Consider the following 22,372-nt stretch of genomic DNA (forward strand, 5'->3'; position numbering starts at 1 on the left):
TGTATTCACCATGTGTTAATGCTTTGTTCTAGTTCTCTATTAAAAGGAGGCCTTAATATCTCTTAGTTTCCTTATGGACCCCGTTGCCACGGGAGGGTAGGACAAAAGATGTCATACAAGTTCTTTCCATAAGCATGTATGACTATTTAGGGAATACATGCCTACATTATATTTATGAACTAGAGCTAGTTCTGTGTTGCCCTAAGTTATGAATGTTATATGATGAATATCATCCAATGAATTCACCAATCCAATGCCTACGAGTTTTCCACATATTGATCTTGCTAAGATACTATTGCTATTACTACTGTTACCACTGCTATCAAAACTATCATATTACTGTTTTACTGATCACTTTGCTGCAGATATTTAATCTAGGTGTGGTTGAATTGACAAATCAAGAGCTAATACTTACAAATATTCTTTGGCTCCCCTTGTGTCGAATCTATCAAGTATCAGTAAAAAAATTATTTGATTCCAGAGGAGTCTCCCTTTTTCAGACAAACGATGAATCACAAAATAAGCACACTCATCTAAAGATTTTCCCTCAACTAAACTAGTTGGGTTTTCAGCACGAGCACATATGGATCGAAGATGATCCAAGTAGAAAACTTTAAGTGGATCCATAAACTTTTTTTCTGATTTTCAATAAACAAACAATTATACCAAGCAAACGAGCTAACAAACCAAGTAAGACATAAGGGCAAACGAAAAGAAGGACGAAAGAGAAGGCGAAGAAAAGGGCAAATCTTTTCGAAAATCATTTTAGAATGTGGGGGGAGAGGAAAACGAGAGGCAAATGGCAAATAATGTAATGCAAGAGATGAGAGTTTATGATGGGTACTTGGTAGGCTTGGCGTAGATCTCGCCGGCAACGGCGCCATAAATTCTTCCTGCTACTTCTTGAGCTTGCGTTGGTTTTTCCCTCGAAAAGGAAAGGGTGATGCAGCACAGTAGAGATAAGTATTTCCCTCAGTTAAGTACCAATGTATCAATCCAGTAGGAGAAACGCGGAAGTCCCCAATAGATGCACCTGCACAAACAATCAAACTCTTGCACCCAACGCGATAAAGGGGTTGTCAATCCCTTCACAGTCACTTGCAAAGGTGAGATCTGATAGAGATAGATGAAACTAAACAAAATATAAAATATTTCTTTGGGTTTTTTAGTTTATAGATCTGAAAATAAAAGATTGCAAAATAGTAGATCGGAAACTAATATGATGGAAAATAGACCCGGGGCCATAGGTTTCACTAGAGGATTCTCTCTTGAAAGCAAATAATACGGTGGCTGAACAAATTACCGTCGAGCAATTGATAGAAAAGCACAAAGTTATGACGATATCCAAGGCAATGATTATGCAATATAGGCATCATATCCATGTCAAGTAGACCGACTCCTGCCTGCATCTACTACTACTACTCCACACATCGACCGCTATCCAGCATGCATCTAGAGTATTAAGTTCATAAAGAATGGAGTAATGCCTTAAGTAAGATGACATGATGTAGAGGAATAAACTCAAGCAATATGATGAAAACCCCATCTTTTTATCCTTGATGGCAACAATTCAATATGTGTCTCGCTACCCCTACTTTGTCACTGGGTGAAATCACGCAAGATTGAACTCAAAGCTAAGCACCTCTCCCGTTGCAAGAAAAACCAATCTAGTTGGCCAAACCAAACCGATAATTTGAAGAGAAATACAAAGATATCAAATCATGCATATAAGAATTCAGAGAAGATTCAAATAATATTCATAGATAAACTGATCATAAATCCATAATTCATCGGGTCTCGACAAACACACCGCAAAACAAGATTACATTGGATAGATCTCCAAGAACATCGAGGAGAACATGGTATTGAGAATCAAAGAGAGAGAGAAGAAGCCATCTAGCTACTAGCTATGGACCCGTAGGTCTGAGGTAAACTACTCACGCTTCATCAGAAGGGCAATAGAGTTGATGTAGATGCACTCCGTGATCGAACCCCCCTCCGACAGGATGCCGAAAAAGGCCCCAAGATGGGATCTCATGAGAACAGAAGGTTGCGGCAGTGGAAAAGTGTTTTCGTGGATGCTTCTGAGGGTTTTGGAATATATGTGAATACATAGGATGAAGATCTAGGTTAGGGAGTCATCGAGGGGCCCACAAGGTAGGGGGCACGCCCTCCACCCTTGTCGCCGCCTCGTATCTCTTCTGACTTGCACTCCAAGTCCCGTGTGTGTCTTCTGGTCCAAGAAAAAACATCATGAAGTTTTATTCTGTTTGGATTCTGTTTAGTATTCCTTTTCTGCGTAGCTCAAAAACAAGGAAAAAACAGAAACTGGTACTAGGCTCTAGGTTAATAAGTTAGTCCCAAAATAATATAAAATAGCATATAAAACATCCAAAACAGATAATATGATAGCATGGAACAATAAAAAATTATAGATACATTGGAGATGTATCAGGCCCCTTATGCAAAATACATGAAAGACATCATCACCAATAAAAGGAAAATACCTGAAGCTGAAATTTTCACCATGCTTTCTAATTATTCTTTTAAGGACGGAGTACCTAAAAAACTTTGAGATCTGGGAATACCAACTATACCTTGCTCCATCAAAAGAAATTATGTCAAAAATGCTTTGTGTGATTTAGGAGATGGTGTTAGTGTTATGCCTTTCTCTTTATGTAAAAGACTAGATTTGAATAAACTCACATCTACTGAAATATCTTTGCAAATGGATGATAAATCAACTGCCATACCTATCAGTATTTGTGAGGATGTGCCCGGTTGTTGTTGCAAATGTTACTATCTTAACAGACTTTGTTATACTTGAGATGCCCGAGGACGAGAATATGTCAATTATCCTTGGTAGACCCTTTTCGAATGCTGCAGGGGCTGTTATTGATTGCAATAAAAGCAAGGTCACTTTTCATATCAATGGTAATGAGCATACAGTGCACTTTCCGAGGAAACAATTTCAAGTGAATGGTATTAATGTTATTGAAAAGTCTCTGACCATCACTGTTAGAAGTTTTCAACTCCCTCTACCTACTTCCAAAAAGAAATATCATATACTTATTGTTGGGCATATGCATATCCCCATTGAGGTAACTTTGTGTTTTATGAAAGTTCTTCGGTTTCATGCTAATTGGAAGTGGTTGTTAATAATACTTGATCAACCTTATTAATGGATCATTTTTGAGAGGTATGTAGTTGATGAATTTAGTGGGCACAACCTTCTGCTCCCACCTTTTGTTTTCTGTTTTCTTAGTTAAATAAAATAAAATTCCATGTTTATCCTGTTTTCTGGATTTTTCATGAAATAAGAAAATGAGCAAAAAATAAAAGTGCTCAGAATGCTCTAAAAATTTAATATGATTTTTTCTTAATATTTTTGAATTTATGGTGCAAATAACACCAGAGGGGGGTGTACCTGGTGACCTCAAGACTCCAGGGCGCGCCAGCAACCCCATGTGCACCCTAGTGGGTTGTGGCCCCCATGTGGGTCCCCTCACTTATCTCTTTAGCCCATGTCATCTCCTACCTCCAGAAAAAATCACCATAGCGCTCTCTCTCGTGTTCTTACTCTCAAACCCGCGAATTTCGATCTCTTTGCTCGAAGCTCCATTTCCAAAACTGTTTTGGGGGATTGCTACTTGGTATGTGACCACATCATTTATTACAAGGTATGATCCAGAATGTATAAAATAAAACAATCTACATAGCACTTGCCTAGCTTTATTCAATCAAATAGCGGAAAAGTAGCAGAAAATAATGATGAGTCCCATCATAGCCCACTAGCGATGCTGAGTGCAGACTCACGACCCTAACGTACGTTACTCTTCGTCTGAATATCCTACAACATGAGATATTGCAGCCATATAGGTCAATACTTTGAATGTATTGGCAAGTTACATAGGAGTAATAATAAAGCAGACCTACATGTATATGCATAGTATAATAGAAGGAAGGCTTGAGGGTTTATTTTTGCACAAAGCTGATTTGGTCCTCATAACTACCTAATAGTCAAATTTTTATTTAGTTCTTTTATTACTACAATTAAATACACAAGGTTGAGTTGGCAAATCAACTCCAACCTACCCTTTATTAAGTTGCCCAACAAATTTATGAAGTGTCACATCTGTCAAGATCATCCAACAATTGTAATGGCATAGTCGCTCAAATTTGTCCATAACCGGGGGCATGGCTAATCATGATTAGTTTTAATACTCTGTAGAGTTTAGTACGTTTTACCCACTAGACCCAATCCGAAGATTAAGATGAAGTATTTCAGAAGAGGTTCCCTTAACCACCTGACAACCACATCCCACCTACATATGCTACATCTGTCGACATTGTCTGGGCCAGGGTTCCCACAACTGATCAACTAAGCCAGAGCCCATATAGCCAGTGGCCGCACATGGAAGCAATTAGTCACTAAGTATGTCTGATATTTTTGAATCTAGGCGGCATTCCACTTAGGGTGCACTCTCATGAACGCATGGCCTTTGAAAAGGTGCAAGACCCCATGTTGCCTTCCCTCAACACCAATCAATACCACTTCCACCCAAAGGTGAGTTAAATCCTGAGTTACTACTCAATTCGTTAAATATATAATCCTCACATAAGCTTAATGAATACTTGAACCACCCCCGTCTACAAAGCATAGCAAAACTACAACTACCACGATCTGCAATGACGGGAGATAGCTCAACAATATAGCAAAATAATATAACAATCCTATACATGCATATATTCATAGTGTGATATAACTACATGCATAGAAAACAATAGGTAAAGGATGATCAACATGTAACTTGCCTTGGTTCTGGTTCGAAAACTCACACTCCTGACAATAGTTCGCGTCGCACTCCGGACAATCTACACTTTGCACAATATCAACAATCAATCATCAGAACACAAATAGAACAAAAACAAAAACAACAACAAGAAAACCATTTCAAAAACCCAACAACAGTCGCTTAATAGCACCTAAATTGCACTACGGTCACAATGCAAAAAGAAACACTCAAATCCGACAAATGGTTTCAAAGTTACGGCCTTCGGAGGATTTAATTCAAATTTGAACGAATTCAAATTTAAACAGTGCAAACATGTGCAAAGTTGGTACCATGATAATGTGCTGGTGTTTGTGAGTGCACAGGAGAAAGAATTACCTAAATTGAACACATATACTAAAAGATATAGCCAATGGAAATTTTAGGTGAAAAACTGAAAAAGAACAAAAACCAACATAAATCTCCTGGGCGTTTATTGTGAAGCATTGTAGCTACTCCTGTGCGTGTCCTGTAGCACACTGCCACGTGTCAGTTTGTGATTTGCTGGAATATCCCCTGCGCGTGCGTGCTTACCAAAAGCAGAGGACGGCGGCGGCGGTCTCGGGCGTCGGCGACGGTGCTTCTCCGGCGGTGCTCCGGCGAAGGTGAGGCTACGGGAGGATGCGACGGTGAGTGGCGGAGGCGTAGGTGAGGTCGGACAGCGACGGGGTGCCCTCTGTAGGTGATGGCGGGATCGTGAATGTCGGCAGTACTCCGACGGCGGCGAACGATCTTGTTCCTCTCGCTCTGCTGCGACTCAAAAAAAAACAGAGTGTCACACGGAAGAGGAGCGGAGAGGGGAACCATAGGGAGAAAATGAAGCGGCTGGAGTGCCCTTACAACGACAGCATCATCTGAGGAACGGCGGCGGACTCTGAGCTCGACGGCGAGATCCAACTCGCCCGAGGCGGCGCGTACAACGGAAACTGAGGTCAGGAGGGGGTCGTGTGGTCTCTCGAGTAGTTGGGCCGCGTACGACAGGTCAGCGACGCTCGAAGTGGACCAGGACGCGGGGTCGAGTTGGGCTCGGCCTCGGCGTGCGCGCGGCGCGGCATCCGGCCCGGCGAAGAAGAAAGCGGCGCGGGGCCCAGTAGTCAGTGGCTCTAGGCGACTAGCGGATCAGGCGATGCAGGTCGGGTCGGGCGGCGCGATGCATACCGCTTCGGCAGCGGCGGTTGGGCTGCGGTTGTGTGTTGCTGCTGCGCTGGCTGGCTGGGCCACGGCGATGGGCCGTGCAGTGCGCTGCGTTCTTCTTTTTTTAAACACAACCACATAAACAAAAATAAATAAAATAAAAATAACATAATAAAAACTAAACAAAAAACGTAGACACACAGTAAAATATATACTACTAACATAACTACAGGAACACTAGTTCCTCACCTAATGCAATTTTAAAAAATTCATTTTATACAATAGGCCACACACACAGCAACAGAACAGTCAAATAAAAAACTTTTGAGAATAAGAAAAAAATACCAGGACATAACAGATAAACTGGAAATAATATTCTAGACATTATGAACATTTTTAAAATAGGGGAGAAGTCATGTTATCTCCACTCCACTAAACTGCCTTTAGTTGCATAATGAAAAGAATATTGTAGGAAACAAATAATGCATGGAAAAATATGAGATGCATATGAATGATCTATTAACATCCAAATTGGGAAAATTGGGATGTTACAAGAGCCTAGACCTGCAGAGTTTGAGGACTTTTACTGCACTCTAACAATGGGGGATGAGACGGGCATGTCGAGTGTAACCGCCACTAGTTTATAGTTTCCATATGCGCATTACTTTACTTTATTCATATCGAAGTGTTTAACTGCTAGGGAGAAGGTCGGTGCACTGAGTGCCTCCGACTTTGCCATTTTACGCCGTGCACTATACAATGATCACACCTTTAGAATAGAGGCTATTATTGCATGTCGTCTGCACCTTAACAGAACTAAGGGCAAAATTCATGGTGGTATTGATGCCACTCTCTTAGCGAGTCACTTTAATGTTCAGATACGCCAACAAGATTATCCTTTGCCCGAGTTTATCTAGATCACCAAGCGATGGTGGCTCACCAGTTTACTGATGATGCCAACTCTCTTCATAATATTCATTACAACCTGCTTTACAGTGTGGAAACCCATGATGTTATCCCGTTGCTTGCACCTGCTTTGTTTGATTTTATTGCCATTGGCGAATACAAGGTCATGCCAGAGGACATTATCGCCTACCGAAACGACCGGGCAGCGGTAGAGCAGGAGCCTCAGGAGTGGGACGCTCAGGTGTTGCCGCCACAACACTTCCACATGGATCCGGACGGCTACTATGGATGGTGATTACCAAGTTATGCCAAAAGCCTAAGCTTGGGGGAGTACGTATTTCCACCGACATTATATTCATGTTCACACATTTCATTCCAGTTGTTGGTGTTCACACTTTTTAATTGTATTATCAATGCTAGATTCATTTTCTCGCTTTCTTCTTGTGTGTTTGAAAAACTTTGAGAAAATCCAAAAATATTTCATGTTTCTTTTTGGTTTTTCATTTTAGTTTAATTAGTCGTAGTATTAAAAGAAAACCCAAAAAGATTTCCCGATTTTTTCTTGTAGGGAGCTTTCCCGTGTAAATAGTTTTTCTCATTTTTGTTTTTCCTTCCTTAATTTGCTTTTTTCAAGAAAAAGGCTAAAACTCCAAAAATATTTTAGTGTGTTTCTCTGAATTTCTTTTCTTTTTGTTGAGTCGTACCAAGGAGAAGACCACGATGAAAATGTTGAGTGGCTCTTATATGCTTTACTGTCGATTTAACAAAGAGCCCATATTAGTTTGTCTTCTCCTTTTGAATATGTTTTTGCAGATTCCAGCTTAGCCCATGGCACTCTTGCACTATTATTATTTTCACATCATTCGGTTGTGCAAGTGAAAGGCAATAATGACGATATTTGATGAAGTGATTGTGGCAGAGAGAAGTGGGTATGAACTCAACTTGTTTTGTTTTTGTAAATATGTTTAACCTAGTATCCATGATTCAGCATATTATGATCAAACATGTTTGTAATGACAATTAGAGACTGTAGTTGCTCATGCCATGTGTAAGTAGCTAGGAGTGGATAATGATTTATCTTGGATGTCAACATGCATTAAAATGATTGTGATGTAGTATGATGATATGGTATCCTCCTCTGAATGTTTCAAGTGGCTTGGCACATGTTTATGCATGTAGTTGAATCAAAACCAACATAGCCTCTATGATATTTATGTTCATGGTGTTCATATCCTACTTGTCGGATTTCGGGTTCCGGCAAAACCCTCAATGTTCGAACACTGGGGTGTGCATGAAGATCTCCCCCTACTGATCCACGCCCTAACCTCGCTACGATCTCAGAGGCTAGCTCGACGAACTTGCAACACAAGGGACACAAGATTTATACTGGTTCGGGTCACTGTTGTGGTGTAATACCCTACTCCACTGTGGTGGTGGTGGATTGCCTCTTGGGCTGAGGATGAATAGTACAAGTGGAAGAACAGCCTCCTGAGGAGAGGTGCTCTTGTGCTGGGTGAGTTTGTGTGGTGGTCTTGGTGGAATGGATCTGGTCCAAGATGAGGTCTCCCCTGCCTACGGTGGTGGCTAGTCCTATATATAGAGGCCCTGGTCCTCTCCCCAAATATTGAGCGGGAAGGGAGCCAACAACGACCAATTTGAAAGGGGACAACTAGTACAAGCTATCCCGACAAAAGCAGTCTTCGCCTGCCAAAGGCTCTGGTGGCGACACCGTCTTGGGCTCCAGGTGACCTCTGTCTTGCCGTCCTGCTGGTCTTGGTCTCGTTTCAACGATATGGAAACCTTTACTTGATGCCTCGGTACTCCTCATCTATGCTTGTCTCTTTAGCACCAAAGAGGAAACAAGGACACTGTGCGCGCTGGCGCCCGCCTTGTCTCGGTCGTCATGGCTCACGTCACAAGAACCTCGCGAGGTTTGCCTTGCCTTGATCTCTCTGCCCCTCGCGAGCCAACCCGGTGAGGCCGCTCCTGAGGGGGTCTTGCGTCGTCCGGCTCGCGAGGCTTGGCCCCTTGCGAGGGTCTTGAATGCTTGTTGGTGAAGATGGGGCATACGGGCCCGCTCGTAGGGCCACGCCGTGGGCTGCAGATAGGCAAGTCTCGCGACCCCCATTCCCAGAACGCCGACAGTAGCCCTCAGGCCCAAGGCGCGCTCGGGCTTGGCTTCGAGGCGAAGCCAAATGTCAAGTGCGGAACGCCGCGGGCCCCATCAGCCTGCGGCCTTGGATGAAATGTGGCAGTTGATTGGACGTGGATGTCTCCACTTCCCCATGCAGCCTTGATGCCCGCCTGGCTAGGCGGCCACCGCGGTCTACACAGTTTCCTTCTCATTGTTGCGGTGCATTCCCCTAATTCTTCCGCTCCCTCAAAGTTCAGCCCCCTTCTCCCAATCCAATCTGAGCTCAGTTCTCCCATTGCCATGGCGCCGGATCAGACGGAGAAAGGGAACAAGCCTCTGTCCTCCGCTGGACTACCTCCGGCCATTGAGCCCGCCGTTGGCAGGTCACTGGTGCTCAACCAAGAAGGCTATGGACAAGGTGTGCCCCATGCTCACCTCCAGCTTCAATGAGTGGGGAGGGACGGTGGCCTGGCCTGCATCTCGAGCTCGCATCGACCCGGCCACCGAGGTCCCTTTTTCATCGACGCCCTTTGGGCTGGCTTGGTTCCTCCTTTCTCCGCCTTCTTCAACGCCGTGCTTGCCCATTATCAGATGCACATGCTGCACCTGGATCCCCAATCCGTGACCCTTCTCGCCATCTTCGCCTTTGTTTGCAAGGCCATGGTAGGCATTGCTCCTTCCGTGTCCCTTCTCCGCCACTTCTTCTCCTTGCACCTGATTGATCCCCGGCAGAGCTCAGGATGTCTGAGCTTCCAGGCCGTGGCGGCGACGGTCGGTGCGGGGATTGACTTAGAGCTCCCACCGTTCACGAGCGAGTTTCGGACATGGTGGGTGTTTGTTGATGTCAGAGTGCTCAGCCCCCTGCTCTCTTCTCTGTCGGCGCTCGCCATTCCTAGCCCCGGTTGGTGCCGCCGGAGGCTCACCGATTCGTGCCTTGTCCCCGTCTGGCTCAGGCTGAAGAAGCTCAAAGACCTTGGTGTGACTGCGCCTATGGTGGTGAAGGAGTTCGTCCGGCACCGAATTGCTCCGCTTCAGCGCCACTCCCAACCGATGTGGGCCTTGCTCAGCAGCAAGGACCGCATGAGACTTCAGGAGTCCGGGCTCCCCTGGAGGCGCGGTGCACAGTGCTCGAGGTCCTGACGGGTGTCCTGCTGCCAGACGACATGCTAAGGAAGTGTTGCCTTCTATACCGCTGCTTGAACAAGGAGACATTCGCGGAGCAGATGCCCTCCTTCGATGAGTGGGGGCTACGCCCAGTTGGTCTGGTGGGGCCCCGTGAGAACCCCGTCGACGTGGTTCCCCTCCTTGCCACTGCGTTGAGCTTGCCCCAAGGGTGGATGCAGGGGGCAAACACTGCCGGAGGCCGATGAAGCAGGTGCTGAGGTACTAATGCCGCCCAGGGCCCCCAAGGTGTCGTCCTCGGGAACCCGCGATCCTCGCCCTGGGGCGGCGGTTGAGGTGGCTATGCAGCCCGCGTCTGCCGAGGCCGGGGCTCCTGAGGCCTCGACAGGGCGCTGTGAGGCAGAGCCCGATAGCTCCCCTTAGCTTGGCTCTCCTGAGGCTGCCCCTTCGAGCGCTTCTCCGGTTGCGCCTCATGTTGGCCGACATGTCCAGCGCTTCGGTCGGCTTTGCGTGGACTTCGCGGAGCTCCGCAAGAGGAAGGGGTCCCCAAGCCGCGGCAGCGGCACCTTTGGGCCATTAAAACGGAGAAAGTACATCACTGTTGATGAGTAAGTACCTTATCTTGGTGATTTTCTGCGTGTTGCTTCCCTTCCTGATTATGTCTCTTCAGGATCCCTTCCGCTTAGGCTGCGGAATATCATGAGAAGCAACTTCCTCTCGCCCCGTTTCCCCCGCTGGACTTGAGCGCTGCAAGCCCGTGCGCTGTCCATGGCGTGGAGTCAATCAGGGAAGCCAGCCCGTCGACAAGGCTCCTTGAGCTCGCGCCTTCGCCGTCTCTTCTTCACGGCCTTGCTTGGAGCATAGCAAGCGTGTCGAGGGTTCCTCCTCTGGTCATGGATGGCAACTGGTTGGCTTCGATTCTGGGGTCTTCTTCAAGCAGCGGGCCTTCACTCGTTCGGGCCCCTTGTCGGTGTCAAAACCGGTGGATCTCGGGTAGGGGGTCCCGAACTGTGCGTCTAGGATCGATGGTAACAGGAGACGAGGGACACGATGTTTACCCAGGTTCGGGCCATCTCTATGGAGGTAAAACCCTATGTCCTTCTTGATTGATATTGATGAATATGTGTGTTACAAGAGTTGATCTACCATGAGATCGTAATGGCTAAACCCTAGAAGTCTAGCCTACGTGGGTATGGTAATGAGTATATGTGGTGTCCTTTCCGGACTATCCCCTTCGGTTTATATAGACACCAAGGGGATCTAGGGTTTACATGGAGTCGGTTACATAAGAAGGAATCTTCAGTCGCCAAGCTTGCCTTCCACGCCAAGTAGAGTCCAATCCGGACACGGTGCAGTCTTTGGCCTTCGTGTCTTCACAGCCCATCAGTCCGGCCCATGGATAACAGGCAGGACGCCCGAGGACCCCTTAGTCCAGGACTCCCTCAGTATCCCCTGAACCTGGCTTCAATGACGAGGAGTCCGGTGAGCAGAGTTGTCTTCGGCATTGCAAGGCGGGTTCCCTCCTTCCGAACTCCAGAATAGTCTTCGGATGAAGTAAGTATATCCGGACCTGTGTATATAATGGCAGAGGACATAATACCCCACGAGCCCAACTTGTTGATAACTGTTCATAACATCATATCACGCCTGCCCGGTTGCTATTTCCAACCGTCGGCTAGCGAGCCGCCCCACGTCTCGGGGTGCGGTTTTACTTGCACGTCTCGTCAAGGCAGGGATCATGTCCCTTTGTTTATGGGATTTTCATTAATGCACGTGTAGGTAACCCAACCGTCTCCTGGGTATAACTCCTTGGCGATAGGTAAGTTTAGAGATCCAGGGGGAAACACCCGGTATTCGGGGCCTTTATATAGAGATCCTAGTCTCTTCTTCTTCCCTTGCGCTCGCTCCTTCCTCAACCCCGGCCACCCCAAGTTCCAACCCTCGGGTTCCAATCGCCACCAGCCTTAGTCATGTCCGGATCCAGCCGTCAGGGCCGGTGGGTGGCTTCTTCTGTCACAGAGGAGGATATTGCGAAGCTCCGCATAGCGAGGTATCTGACCCCAAAAATCTTTCATCGGCTTCTGACACAAGGGAAAGTCATACCGACCCCTAGATCTAGCGAGAGGGTAGTATTTGTATCCCACTTCCTTCACGGGCTAGGGTTCGCGCTTAACCCATTTGTCCGGGGGCTCATGTTCTACTATGGGCTAGATTTTCACGATCTGGCCCCAGACTCTGTTCTCCTCATCTCGACATTTATCGTCACGTGTGAGGCCTTACTCCGGACTCCTCCGCACTTCGGTTTGTGGCTCAAAACCTTTGATGTGAGGCCGCAGGTGGCAGAGAAGGAGCAGGCAGAGTGCGGCAGCGTCACAATAGGCAAGCTGGCCGGCTTGGCTTGGCCCGAAGGATCTTTCGCCGAATCTTCCATCTTATGGCAGCAGGGGTGGTTTTATATCAACGAGCCGCGGGGCCCCAAGTGGGCCTCCACACCTGTGTTCCGACCCGGCCCTCCAACTCAGCTCGCTTCGTGGGTCAATAAGGGATTGGACTGGGGATCCGTCAATGAAGTGCAGACTCTGCAAAGTTGCATCCGAAGCCTTACCGAGAAGGGCATCGATCTTGTGAACATTGTCCAAGTAATGCTGGTCCGCCGGATCCTGCCATGTCAGCAGCGGCCTCTTCATATGTGGGAGTTTAACCCAGAAGGGTGGCGGACCCTACAGCACTTCTTCGGCACTACGCACGAAGGAATGTGGAAATTTTATTTTGGGGAACGAGGGCAATGGCCGGACACTACCGAAGATGTTGGCCTTGACTGCAATCGTCCAGCTACTTCGGTAAGTACTCGAGCACCTTCCATTCGAGCATTTTTAACGAGATATTGAACAACCCGTCCCTGTTCAGGACTGGATAAAGAAAGCTGTGCTAATCTGGTGTCCGACGCCTCTTCCCGAAGACCCTGCGACCACCCTGCTGACGAGAATGCTGATTCCGACACAGTACCTCACTGCGTTCGAGGAAACCGAACTCCTTTTTCCCAAGGGCAAGGGCGCAGAGGGAGTCCTCCATGGCAAGAAAATGGTTGCTTCCGAAGATCAGGAGGGGAAGCCTTCCAAGAGAGGAAAAAAGCCATCGTCGAGCGGCTTGAGCCGGGCGAGTGAGGTTGCCGTAGAACTTGATGATGAGGACGAACCTCGAGGCAAACCGTAAGTGAAGCTGGGGCACTTTGAATGTACCTCATTCTTTTCCCACTAGTGAAGTAATCGTATGTTCATCCACGTAGGTTAACGCCTGGTGTTTCTCAATCGTCCTCCTCCTCCTCCTCCTCAAGAGATCTTCTTTCGGAGATGATGGAGAGTGACACGCCTCCTCCGGCCTCATCGCCCAATAGAGGAGATGATACCGACGTATCATCCCGAAGGTCGCCCGAAGGCGGTGCCTCCGTCATTTGAGGTTCTGGGATCGATACTGGCATCCCCGAACCGTCCGGTTTACAGCTGGAGACGGTTCTGGAGGCAAGCAAGTAGGTTCCTTCACTAGAATGCCGTACCCCGGCAGTGGTTTCTGAAGACCCAGGAGCACCGGAAATGCTGACGGACATGCTACGACGAGTGTCCATTTCAGAAGAGCACCGTTCCTTGATGGTTACGGTGGTCGAAAGGGTTCTATCCGCGAAGAGTGGATTGAACGAGGCCTTCACGAGCCTTCTAAGAGGTTTTGAGGTTTGTGATGTAGCTTTGTCAATTGAATTTCATTGATAGAATACACCTGTTGTATATGCAGTAGCCCATGAGACTCGGATTGTCTTCCGAAGGGAGCGATCGGAGGATCAAAGAGATATGCTCAGGTATTAACCTTGGTTTAATTTGAAATATAGGCTGCTTCCTCTCCCGTGGCTACCCGGAATATGGAAGTGGCCGAACTGCAGCGAAAGCTGGATATTTCGGAGGATAACGTTGCGTTGATCAACAGGCGTCTTGACGACTCGCAAGGTATGTATTTCGAGCATTCTTTACACTAGTGTGCTTGATGCGGGAAATAGCTTTATATGAAATGTGCATGAAATGTAGATGGTGCTGCCGCCGTGGAGGCTCTTCGGGCGAAGTTAATCCTGGCCAAGGAGCAGGCCCAGTTTAGTGATGCTGCTGCTGAAGGAGCATCGGTTGAACTGCAGGCCGAGCAAGTTGCGCGATGCCAAGGTGAGGAGAAGATATCCACGATGACACTTGCTTTGGAGAATGCTACTGGCTGCTGCGAATTTCTTGAGAAGGAGAATAAAGCCTTAACGGATGAACTGGACAAGGCCCGACAGGAGGCAAGAGAAGCGCGATCAGAGTCCAGAGCACTCTGTGAGGAGGTTCGGCAGGCAAAAGAGATATTGGCTGGAAAGCCTTTTCTGCTACAGACTAAGTTCGGTGACCCAGACTATGCTCAGCTGAACCAAGGGTGGAGTTCTTCGGACGAGTATTTGGACTTGCCGAAGAGTTCTTCCGTTGTAGTGCGGTATTACCAAGCGCAAGCTGGATATGCAACGGGGAAGCTTTTTTGGTCACAGTTTGGTGTGTCAAAGCGCCCGCTGCTGCTCAATGAATAGATGTCCCAATGGGCCGAACTTCATAGGGTATCTGGCGCTGCCATGAAGGATGTCATAGTCCGGCTATGGACGACCGAGCCTGTGCCAAATAGCTATTTTGGTTTGGTGCAGAAGCTTGTCGATGCAGTGCCGCGCATCGATGCTGTGAAGCGATCGGCGTGCATTGAAGGTGCACAGATGGCCCTTGCTCGAGTCAAGACATTCTGGGGGAAGATGAAGGCCATCGATGTCGCGACGAAGGGTCTGATGAGGGCATAGACCTGGGGTAGGGTAATAGGCCCGGCCTATACGTCCTACCTAAGGTCCTTGTCTTAGAAGCAAAGAAATTCAAGAGTAAACAGGAAGGACCCAATAAAGGTGTCGAGTGCAATCCACTCGACCTACCATTCACTCGGAGACTCCTTCTTCTTTGAGTCACATGACTACTCAACCATTCGACCTTGTAAAAGACCACTCGACGTACAAGAAGACCTAAAGCCGCTCTGCGCAGCAACGGTCGGGCATTTACTCGTATATTTAATGATCATTTGTCGCACTTTATTACAGACATTGCATGTAATGCTCTCTCTTTATGAATATTGAACTCAGTGTAACGGAGGGGAGATGGGGTCCTGGCGCACTCTATATAAGCCACCCCCTCCTCTGAGACAAGGGTTCACACCCCCTGTAACTCACACGCATATAATTAGTCGACCGCCTCCGGGCTCCGAGACGTAGGGCTGTTACTTCCTTCGAGAAGGGCCTGAACTCGTAAAACTCGCGTGTACAACTCCTCCATAGCTAGGATCTTGCCTCTACATCCCTACCCCCATTCTACTGTCAGACTTAGAACCACGACAGTTGGCGCCCACCGTGGGGCAGGTGTCTTAGCGACTTGTTGGAGAAGTTGTGATTTTTCCAATCCCCATCAACATGGTTTCAAGCGGAGGTTTGGCCGAGGGCCGCGAGATCCGTCTCGGCGCGCTCGTGTTCGTCGCCGACGACTCCGCTTGGCTCCAAGAAGCTCCACTCGACGTCGAAGCGCTCCTCGTCCGTGGGGCAACACACTTTCGCGCGTACGTCCGTGGCGTCCTCCTACGGTAGCCGTCGAATCAGTATCGGTTGGCTCATGTGCTGTCCTCCCTCCGTGTAGCCCACCGGTGCAAGCATTCCGGTCGATCGAGCCTTCAGCGGTGGGTGAGGCACGCGGTGGCTCGCCAGTCGGCCACCCCCCAAGTCACAGCAACCGAGCCCGACGAAACTCTCTACAGCTTGTTTGACCCGTCGACTGGCTCAGTAGGGACTGCATCCGAGTGCGACAGCAGTGACCCCGCGGCGGAAGTCCTGATGGTCAATGGACCTCGCAGTCCTCCTGGCTTCCCCCGCGGCGACGGTGGCGATGGCAGAGGCGATCCGTTGCGTGCCCACGAGGAGTACCTCCCCGAGCCCCTCTCCTCGCAGCAGAGGGAAGAACTTCACCACTGGAACATGGATGCATTTCACACTCCTATCGTTGGAGAAACACCCGAGGCCCGAGCCTTGGAGGACGCACGCCTAGCCAACTTGGCTGAGCGTACTCGACTGGAGAACCTCCAGCACGCACTCGATGAGCATGCTTGACAGCGAGTTCCAGAATCCAGTCGACGACAACTTTTTCTGCCTCCAACCCAGTTATATCGAACTCCGATTCAGAATCTCACAGCTGTAGCCCGAATAGCAGAATCAATCCAGACTTCCCAGTCAAAAGCTGGCAGAGGTTTGATGCAGATCAGGGCTTTACTCCGATCAGTGGGAGAACAGAATACAGCTGTGTCACAGTCGTGGAATAGGATCCATAGCAGATCCGTTGTGGCAGATACGGCCCAGTCGGCTCACAGCCCAAGATCGCCCCCGAGGTGTGAGGGACGTGGAGACCGGCGAGATAAGTACAGAAACCATAAGCAGAATGATCACCGACTCGATCACGATGATCGTCGTCGAGTGCCCACGCCTCCCCCAAGGAGTGGGTCATGCGTGCCTCGGCAGCATGATGACAGACGCCCTCATAGTGGTGGGCGAAGGATTCCAGTCGACCTCAGGGAACCGGGCTTTGATGCGAGATCTATTCTCGTTCAGGGTCTGGTCGACAGAAACAGAGTTCACAGAGAAGGCCACGACAGAGATTTTCCAACCAGCAGCAGAGTGCATGTCTCAGGTCCAGAGTGCTTCAGCAAAGCCATCAGGGCTGCGGTGATTCCTCCCAACTTCAGGTTGGCGACTGGAGTCAGTAAGTTCACTAGTGAGTCCAAGCCTGACACTTGGCTTGAGGACTACCGAGTGGCTGTTCAGATTGGCGGCGACAATGATGAAGTGGCCATGAAGCACCTTCCTCTGATGTTGGAGGGCTCGGCTAGAGCATGGTTAAATCAGTCAGCACCCGACAATATTTATAGCTGGGAAGAACTTGCCCGAGTGTTTGTCAGAACATTTGAAGGAACATGCAAACGGCTAGCAGGGCTAACAGAGCTGCAATCTTGTGTGTAGAAGCCAAATGAAACTTTGAGGGATTATATCCAAAGATGGATCACGTTGCACCACATGGTGGAGAATGTGTCTAATCACCAAGCAGTTTGTGCCTTCAAAGAAGGTGTCAAATATCGAGAGTTGAATCCGAAGTTCGGTCGGACCGGAGATATGTCTCTGAGTCGAATGATGGAGATTGCCACTAAGTATGCCAATGGTGAAGAGGAGGATAGGCTCCGGAGTGGCAAACACAAAACAGTCGCCCACGAAACCGGAGGAGGAAACTCTAGTCGGAAGCAGAAGCGCAAAGCTGAGCCAGCTGCTCCTGGAGAAACATTGGCCGTGACTCAGGGAAAGTTCAAGGGGAAGCCCAAAGGACCGTGGAATCCCAAGAAAATAAAAGATCAAGACGGAAATGATGTGTTGGATTTTCCATGCCACATTCACACAAAGAAAGATGAAGAGGGTAATCTCATTTACCCGAAGCATACCACTCGACAGTGTCGGCTCCTAATCGAGCAGTTGTGAGAGAAACAACCCAAAGAAAAGGAAAAAGAGTCAGACAAAGTTGAGGACAAAGAGGAAAGTGACAATGGTTACCCCCACGTCAATTCCACTCTGATTATTTTTGCTGATGTTGAGAGCAAAAGTCGACTGAAAGTCATCAACAGAGAGGTAAACATGGTCGCTCCGGCGACGCCCGGTTATTTAAAATGGTCTCAGACTACCATTACATTCGACCAGTATGATCACCTGACACACATAGCCACCCCTAGGAGGCAAGCGTTGGTGGTCGACCCAGTCATCGAAGGCACTCGTTTGACTAAAGTTCTGATGGATGGTGGCAGTGGCCTGAATATACTGTATGCAGAGACGTTCAAAGGAATGGGCATTCCGATGTCCAGACTCAGTGAAAGCAATATGAGTTTCCATGGAGTTATTCCTGGCAAGAAGGCTGAGTCACTCGGCCAGATCGCCCTTGATGTAGTTTTCGGTGATTCCAAGAATTACCGCAAAGAAAAGTTGACATTTGAAGTTGTGGATTTCCAGAGTGCTTATCATGCTATTCTGGGCAGGCCAGCTTATGCACGTTTTATGGCTCGACCATGTTACGTGTACCTCAAATTGAAGATGCCTGGTCCTAAAGAAGTGATCACTATCACTGGCAATCGAAAGAAGGCAAAAGAGTGCTTCCAGAAGGGCTCAAAGATCACCGATGCACATATGGCGGTAGTGGAATTGCAGGAGTATCAAAAAAATGCAGATCCGAGTGATTTGTTGCGAGCTAAGAAGCCTGCCACAGATTCAGCATTTCAGTCGTCTCGTGAAATGAAGCCGATTCATATTCACCCGACGGATCCCAATGTTGCTCTGACTCATATTTCAACAACACTCGACTCCAAATAGGAAGAAGCGCTCATCAAGTTCCTCCATGAGAACTGGGACATCTTTGCATGGAAACCTTCTGACATGCCAGGTGTTCCCAGGGGACTGGCTGAGCATCGTTTGTGAGTCGACCCAAAAGTGAAACCAGTCAAAGAACACCTTCGACGGTCCGACGTATAGAAGAGAAAGGCAATCGGTAAAGAAGTGGCTCGGCTTCTAGCAGCTGAGTTTATCCGAGAGATTTACCACTCCGAGTGGTTAGCTAATGTTGTCATGGTCCCAAAGAAGGACGATTCACTTCGCTTGTGCATTGACTTCAAGCATATCAATCGGGCCTGCCCGAAAGATCACTTTCCTCTCCCTCGCATCGACCAAATAGTCGACTCGACTGTGGGGTGTGAGCATTTGTCCTTTTCGGATGCTTATTCTGGGTATCATCAGGTCCGTCTGTATGGACCCGATGAGATAAAAACAGCTTTCATCACCCCATTTGGGTGCTTCTGTTATGTCACTATGCAATTCGGCTTGAAGAATGCTGGAGCCACATTCATGCGGATGATTCAGAAGTGTTTACTCACTCAGACCAGTCGGAATGTGGAAGCATACATGGATGACATTGTGGTCAAGTCACGTAAAGGTTCCGACCTACTGGCTGATCTTGCTGAAACTTTTGCCAACCTTAGAAGGTATGATATCAATCTTAATCCATCAAAGTGCACGTTTGGAGTTCCAGGTGGAAAATTACTCGGTTTTCTCGTTTCCGAATGAGGATCGACGCTAACCTAGAGAAAGTGGGTGCCATACTCCGGATGGAACGCCCTGTGCATGTGCATGATGTCCAGAAGCTTACTAGTTGTTTGTTCGCTCTAAGTCGATTCATTTCTCGCCTCGGTGAAAAGGCACTGCCTCATTACCGACTGATGAAGAAGTCAGATAAGTTCGAGTGGACTCCTGAAGCTGATGCAGCATTTGCAGAGCTTAAAGCCCTGCTTTCCACCCAGCCGGTGCTTGCTGCCCCAATCAGCAAAGAGCCTTTACTGCTTTACATTGCAGTCACTGGACAAGTCGTCAGTACAATACTTACGGTCGAGCGGGAAGAAGAAGGAAAAGCTTACAAAGTTAAGCGCCCATTATATTATGTCTCTAAAGTTTTGACTCCATCAAAGAAAAGATATCCACATTATCAGAAGCTTGTTTATGGGATTTATATGACTACGAAGAAGGTTGCACACTACTTCTCTGACCACTCCATTACAGTCGTCAGCGATGCTCCATTGTCAAAGATTCTGAACAACAGAGATGCAACTGGTCGAGTGGCAAAGTGGGCGATTGAACTCCTTCCCTTAGATATCAAGTTCGAGGCAAAGAAAGCTATCAAGTCCCAAGCAATAGCAGATTTCCTCGCCGAGTGGATCGAACAGCAACTACCGACTCAAGTTCACTCGGAGCACTGGACCATGTTCTTTGATGGTTCCAAGATGCTGAATGGTTCCGGTGTTGGGGTGGTACTGGTATCCCCCCGAGGAGACAAGCTCATATATGTGCTCCAGATTCACTTTGATTCCTCCAATAATAAAGCAGAATATGAAGCACTCTTGTATGGGTTATGTATGGCCATCTCACTCGGCGTCCGTCGCCTCATGGTCTATGGCAACTCAGATTTGGTAGTCAATCAAGTGATGAAGGAGTGGGACGTCAGAAGCCCAGCCATGACTGGCTATTGCAATGCGGTGACGAAGTTGGAAAAGAAGTTTGAGGGGTTAGAGCACCATCATATACCCCGACTAAAAAATCGAGCAGCCGATGATTTGTCAAAGATAGGTTCCAAGAGAGAAGCCATTCCCAGCAATGTGTTTTTGGAGCACATTCACACACCGACAGTTCAAGAAGATCCTTTCACTGAAGAGCTCCCGCAGCCTAAGAGTGCCACAGACCTGACTAAAGTCGAGGTCCCAGCCATGGTCGACCTGATCATGGAGGTTTTGGTCATCACTCCCGACTGGACAGTGCCATACATTGCATATATCCTTAGGAAGGAACTCCTAGAGGATGAAGAAGAGGCTTGACAGATCGTCCATCGATCCAAGGCCTTTACTGTGATAAGAGGACAACTATTCAGGTAAAGCGCAACCGGAGTCAGCCAGAAATGCGTAACACCAGAAGAAGGTCGAGTGATCCTCAACGACATCCACTTGGGGACCTGTGGTCACCATGCGTCCTCTCGGACCATTGTGGATAAAGCATACCGAGCTGGATTTATTGGCCTCGAGTAAATGAAATGGCGAAAGATATAGTCGACAGATGTGAGGGCTGCCAGTTTTACTCCAATATGTCGCACAAGCCTGCGTCAGCCCTGAAGACCATTCCACTCGTCTGGCCCTTTGCTGTTTGGGGATTGGACATGGTTGGACCACTGAGGACTGGTAGGAGCGGCTTCACTCATGTGCTTGTAGCAGTCGACAAGTTTACGAAATGGATTGAAGCCAAGCCTATTAAGAATCTTGAAGCCAGTACTGCCAGCAGCTTCATCAGAGAGTTGACATTCAGATATGGGGTTCCACACAGCATCATCACTGACAATGGATCGAACTTCAATTCCGATGAGTTCAGAACCTTTTGCGCCTCCCAAGGCACACGAGTCGACTATGCTTCAGTCGCCCATCCCCGGTCGAATGGACAAGCAGAAAGAGCAAATGGCCTGACTCTCAAAGGACCGAAACCCCGACTGATGCGAGATCTCAAGCACGCAGTGGGCGCCTGGGTTGATGAACTTCCATCAGTTCTTTGGGGATTGAGGACAACTCCCAATCGGTCGACTGGCCGAACTCCATTTTTCTTGGTCTATGGAGCTGAAGCTGTTCTACTGAGTGACTTGCTTCACAATGCACCACGAGTCGAGCTCTTCTCTGAAGATGAAGCAGAACAAGCTCGGCAAGACGTAATCGACCTCCTAGAGTAAGAAAGAGAGATGGCCTTGATCCGATCGACCATTTATCAGCAAGACTTGCGTCGATTCCACGCTAGAAACATGAGGGGTCGAGCCTTTCAAGAGGGAGACTTGGTTCTTCGAGTGGATCAGCAGAAACCACACAAGCTCGCCCCTGCTTGGGAAGGTCCCTTCATCGTCACCAGAGTTCTCCATAACGGAGCATATCATCTTTACAATATCGAGCATAAGAAAGATGAGCCACGAGCTTGGAATGCAGAGCTTCTCCGCCCCTTTTATACTTAAGTACTCATTCGGGTGAGATGTAATAAGAAATACCTTTGTAGTTTGTTTATCAAAGACGAGAGCTTTACAGTTTTCTTAAACAATTGTTGTCGCTTTTGTTTGTGTCTGAAATCCCCCAGTGGGCGACTTTGTTGCGAATCCGTTTCGCCTAAGTTTGAAAAATCCTACCGAGTGGTGAGCAAGCCTCTCACTCGGGGGCTTAGCCGCGAATCCATTTCGCCTAAGTTTGAGAAATCCCACCGAGTGATGAGCAAATCTCTCACTCGGGGGCTTAGCCGCGAATCCGTTTCGACTAAGTTTAAAAATTCCTACCGAGTGGTGAGCAACCCTCCCACTCGGGGGCTTAGCAGCAGTCCAGTACTCGCCTAAGTTTAAAAAATCCTATCGAGTGGTGAGCAACCCTCCCACTCGGAGGCTTAGTTGTAGTCCAGTACTCGCTTAAGTTAAAAAAATCCAACCGAGTGGTGAGCAACCCTCCCACTCGGGGGCTTAGCTGCAGTCCAGTACTCGCCTAAGTTTAAAAAATCCTACTGAGTGGTGAGCAACCC

The sequence above is a fragment of the Triticum dicoccoides genome, chromosome 1A, assembly GCF_002162155.2.
Source record: "Triticum dicoccoides isolate Atlit2015 ecotype Zavitan chromosome 1A, WEW_v2.0, whole genome shotgun sequence".
Classification (NCBI taxonomy): Eukaryota; Viridiplantae; Streptophyta; class Magnoliopsida; order Poales; family Poaceae; genus Triticum; species Triticum dicoccoides.